The following is a 5,940-nucleotide window of genomic DNA, read 5'->3' as shown; positions in this document are numbered from 1 at the left end:
AGCACTTTGCCACTACTTTTCAGCACATTGCCACAACTTTTCTGTACTTTGCCACACTTTTCAGTACTTTGCCACCACTTTGCCACAACTTTTCAGTACTTTGCCACACTTTTGAGCACTTTGCCACTGCTTTTCAGCACTTTGCCACTACTTTTCAGTACTTTGCCACTACTTTTCAGCACTTTGCCACAACTTTACAGAACTTTGCCACACTTTTGAGCACTTGCCACTGCTTTTCAGTAGTTTGCCACTACTTTTCAGCACTTTGCCACTACTTTGCCACAACTTGTCAGTACTTTGCCACACTTTTCAGCACTTTGCCACTACGTTTCAGTACTTTGCCACTACTTTTCAGCACTTTGCCACAACTTTTCAGTACTTTGCCACATTTTTCAGTACTTTGCCACAACTTTTCAGTACTGTGCCACACTTTTCTTCACTTTGCCACTACTTTTCATACTTTGCCACAACTTTTCAGTACTTTGCCACATTTTTCAGTACTTTGCCACTACTTTTCAGCACTTTGCCACAACTTTTCAGTACTTTGCTATACTTTTCAGTACTTTGCCACACTTTTCAGTACTTTGCCACACTTTTCAGCAATTTGCCACTACTTTGCCACAACTTTTCAGTACTTTGCCACACTTTTCAGCATGTTACCACTCCTTTAAAATAGTTTGCCACTACTTTTCAGCACTTTGCCACTCTTTTTCAGTACTTTGCCACACTTTTCAGTGCTTTGCCACTACTTTGCCACAACTTGTCAGTACTTTGCCACACTTTTCAGCACTTTGCCACTACTTTTCAGTACTTTGCCACTACTTTTCAGCACTTTGCCACAACTTTTCAGTACTTTGCCACTACTTTTCAGCACTTTGCCACAACTTTTCAGTACTTTGCCACATTTTTCAGTACACTGCCACAACTTTTCAGTACTGTGCCACACTTTTCTTCACTTTGCCACTACTTTTCAGTACTTTGCCACATTTTTCAGTACTTTGCCACTACTTTTCAGCACTTTGCCACAACTTTTCAGTACTTTGCCACATTTTTCAGTACACTGCCACAACTTTTCAGTACTGTGCCACACTTTTCTTCACTTTGCCACTACTTTTCAGTACTTTGCCACATTTTTCAGTACTTTGCCACTACTTTTCAGCACTTTGCCACAATTTTTCAGTACTTTGCCACACTTTTCAGTGCTTTGCCACTACTTTGCCACTACTTGTCAGTACTTTGCCACACTTTTCAGCACTTTGCCACTACTTTTCAGTACTTTGCCACAACTTTTCAGTACTTTGCCACACTTTTCAGCACTTTACCACTCCTTTAAAATAGTTTGCCACTACTTTTCAGCACTTTGCCACAATTTTTCAGTACTTTGCCACACTTTTCAGTGCTTTGCCACTACTTTGCAACAACTTGTCAGTACTTTGCCACACTTTTCAGCACTTTGCCACTACTTTTCAGTACTTTGCCACTATTTTTCAGCACTTTGCCACAACTTTTCAGTACTTTGCCACTACTTTTCAGCGCTTTGCCACAACTTTTCAGTACTTTGCCACATTTTTCAGTACACTGCCACAACTTTTCAGTACTGTGCCACACTTTTCTTCACTTTGCCACTACTTTTCAGTACTTTGCCACATTTTTCAGTACTTTGCCACTACTTTTCAGCATTTTGCCACAATTTTTCAGTACTTTGCCACACTTTTCTTCACTTTGCCACTACTTTGCCACTACTTTTCAGCACTTTGCCACAACTTTTCAGTACTTTGCCATACTTTTCAGTACTTTGCCACGACTTTGCAACAACTTTTCAGTACTTTGCCACACTTCTCAGTACTTTGCCACACTTTTCAGCAATTTGCCACTACTTTGCCACAACTTTTCAGTACTTTGCCACACTTTTCAGCACTTTATCACTCCTTTAAAATAGTTTGCCACTACTTTTCAGCACTTTGCCACTACTTTGCCACAACTTGTCAGTACTTTGCCACACTTTTCAGCACTTTGCCACTACGTTTCAGTACTTTGCCACTACTTTTCAGCACTTTGCCACAACTTGTCAGTACTTTGCCACACTTTTCAGTGCTTTGTCACTACTTTGCCACAACTTGTCAGTACTATGCCACACTTTTCAGTACTTTGCCACTACTTTTCAGCACTTTGCCACAACTTTTCATTACTTTGCCACACTTTTCAGCACTTTACCACTGCTTTTCAGTAGTTTGCCACTACTTTTCAGCACTTTACCACAACTTTTCAGTACTTTGCCATACTTTTCAGTGCTTTGCCACTACTTTGCCACAACTTGTCAGTACTATGCCACACTTTCCAGCACTTTGCCACTACTTTTCAGCACATTGCCACAACTTTTCTGTACTTTGCCACACTTTTCAGTACTTTGCCACCACTTTGCCACAACTTTTCAGTACTTTGCCACACTTTTGAGCACTTTGCCACTGCTTTTCAGCACTTTGCCACTACTTTTCAGTACTTTGCCACTACTTTTCAGCACTTTGCCACAACTTTACAGAACTTTGCCACACTTTTGAGCACTTGCCACTGCTTTTCAGTAGTTTGCCACTACTTTTCAGCACTTTGCCACTACTTTGCCACAACTTGTCAGTACTTTGCCACACTTTTCAGCACTTTGCCACTACGTTTCAGTACTTTGCCACTACTTTTCAGCACTTTGCCACAACTTTTCAGTACTTTGCCACATTTTTCAGTACTTTGCCACAACTTTTCAGTACTGTGCCACACTTTTCTTCACTTTGCCACTACTTTTCATACTTTGCCACAACTTTTCAGTACTTTGCCACATTTTTCAGTACTTTGCCACTACTTTTCCGCACTTTGCCACAACTTTTCAGTACTTTGCTATACTTTTCAGTACTTTGCCACACTTTTCAGTACTTTGCCACACTTTTCAGCAATTTGCCACTACTTTGCCACAACTTTTCAGTACTTTGCCACACTTTTCAGCACTTTACCACTCCTTTAAAATAGTTTGCCACTACTTTTCAACACTTTGCCACAATTTTTCAGTAGTTTGCCACACTTTTCAGTGCTTTGCCACTACTTTGCCACAACTTGTCAGTACTTTGCCACACTTTTCAGCACTTTGCCACTACTTTTCAGTACTTTGCCACTACTTTTCAGCACTTTGCCACAACTTTTCAGTACTTTGCCACTACTTTTCAGCACTTTGCCACAACTTTTCAGTACTTTGCCACATTTTTCAGTACACTGCCACTACTTTTCAGTACTTTGCCACATTTTTCAGTACTTTGCTACTACTTTTCAGCACTTTGCCACAATTTTTCAGTACTTTGCCACACTTTTCAGTGCTTTGCCACTACTTTGCCACTACTTGTCAGTACTTTGCCACACTTTTCAGCACTTTGCCACTACTTTTCAGTACTTTGCCACTACTTTTCAGCACTTTGCCACAACTTTTCAGTACTTTGCCACTACTTTGCCACAACTTGTCAGTACTTTGCCACACTTTTCAGCACTTTGCCACTAAGTTTCAGTACTTTGCCACTACTTTTCAGCACTTTGCCACAACTTGTCAGTACTTTGCCACACTTTTCAGTGCTTTGTCACTACTTTGCCACAACTTGTCAGTACTATGCCACACTTTTCAGCACTTTGCCACTACTTTTCAGTACTTTGCCACTACTTTTCAGCACTTTGCCACAACTTTTCATTACTTTGCCACACTTTTCAGCACTTTACCACTGCTTTTCAGTAGTTTGCCACTACTTTTCAGCACTTTACCACAACTTTTCAGTACTTTGCCATACTTTTCAGTGCTTTGCCACTACTTTGCCACAACTTGTCAGTACTATGCCACACTTTCCAGCACTTTGCCACTACTTTTCAGCACATTGCCACAACTTTTCTGTACTTTGCCACACTTTTCAGTACTTTGCCACCACTTTGCCACAACTTTTCAGTACTTTGCCACACTTTTGAGCACTTTGCCACTGCTTTTCAGCACTTTGCCACTACTTTTCAGTACTTTGCCACTACTTTTCAGCACTTTGCCACAACTTTACAGAACTTTGCCACACTTTTGAGCACTTGCCACTGCTTTTCAGTAGTTTGCCACTACTTTTCAGCACTTTGCCACAACTTTTCAGTACTTTGCCACATTTTTCAGTACTTTGCCACAACTTTTCAGTACTGTGCCACACTTTTCTTCACTTTGCCACTACTTTTCATACTTTGCCACAACTTTTCAGTACTTTGCCACATTTTTCAGTACTTTGCCACTACTTTTCAGCACTTTGCCACAACTTTTCAGTACTTTGCTATACTTTTCAGTACTTTGCCACACTTTTCAGTACTTTGCCACACTTTTCAGCAATTTGCCACTACTTTGCCACAACTTTTCAGTACTTTGCCACACTTTTCAGCACTTTACCACTCCTTTAAAATAGTTTGCCACTACTTTTCAACACTTTGCCACAATTTTTCAGTAGTTTGCCACACTTTTCAGTGCTTTGCCACTACTTTGCCACAACTTGTCAGTACTTTGCCACACTTTTCAGCACTTTGCCACTACTTTTCAGTACTTTGCCACTACTTTTCAGCACTTTGCCACAACTTTTCAGTACTTTGCCACTACTTTTCAGCACTTTGCCACAACTTTTCAGTACTTTGCCACATTTTTCAGTACACTGCCACTACTTTTCAGTACTTTGCCACATTTTTCAGTACTTTGCCACTACTTTTCAGCACTTTGCGACAATTTTTCAGTACTTTGCCACACTTTTCAGTGCTTTGCCACTACTTTGCCACTACTTGTCAGTACTTTGCCACACTTTTCAGCACTTTGCCACTACTTTTCAGTACTTTGCCACTACTTTTCAGCACTTTGCCACATCTTTTCAGTACTTTGCCACTACTTTTCAGCACTTTGCCACAACTTTTCAGTACTTTGCCACATTTTTCAGTACACTGCCACAACTTTTCAGTACTGTGCCACATTTTTCTTCACTTTGCCACTACTTTTCAGTACTTTGCCACTACTTTTCAGCACTTTGCCACAACATTTCAGTACTTTGCCACACTTTTCTGTACTTTACCACTCCTTTAAAATAGTTTGCCACTACTTTTCAGCACTTTGCCACAACTTGTCAGTAATTTGCCACTCTTTTCAGTGCTTTGCCACTACTTTGCCACAACTTGTCAGTACTATGCCACACTTTTCAGTACTTTGCCACACTTTTCAGTGCTTTGCCACTACTTTGCCACAACTTGTCAGTACTTTGCCACACTTTTCAGCACTTTGACACTACGTTTCAGTACTTTGCCACTACTTTTCAGCACTTTGCCACAACTTTTCTGTACTTTGCCACTACTTTTCAGCACTTTGCCACAACTTTTCAGTACTTTGCCACTACTTTTCAGCACTTTGCCACAACTCTTCAGTACTTTGCCACATTTTTCAGTACACTGCCACTACTTTTCAGTACTTTGCCACATTTTTCAGTACTTTGCCACTACTTTTCAGCACTTTGCGACAATTTTTCAGTACTTTGCCACACTTTTCAGTGCTTTGCCACTACTTTGCCACTACTTGTCAGTACTTTGCCACACTTTTCAGCACTTTGCCACTACTTTTCAGTACTTTGCCACTACTTTTCAGCACTTTGCCACAACTTTTCAGTACTTTGCCACTACTTTTCAGCACTTTGCCACAACTTTTCAGTACTTTGCCACATTTTTCAGTACACTGCCACAACTTTTCAGTACTGTGCCACATTTTTCTTCACTTTGCCACTACTTTTCAGTACTTTGCCACTACTTTTCAGCACTTTGCCACAACATTTCAGTACTTTGCCACACTTTTCTGTACTTTACCACTCCTTTAAAATAGTTTGCCACTACTTTTCAGCACTTTGCCACAACTTGTCAGTAATT

This window comes from Saccoglossus kowalevskii, unplaced genomic scaffold, assembly GCF_978046115.1.
Source record: "Saccoglossus kowalevskii unplaced genomic scaffold, keSacKowa6.1 SCAFFOLD_24, whole genome shotgun sequence".
NCBI classification, from domain to species: Eukaryota; Metazoa; Hemichordata; class Enteropneusta; family Harrimaniidae; genus Saccoglossus; species Saccoglossus kowalevskii.
Note: the sequence above shows the minus strand (reverse complement) of the source record.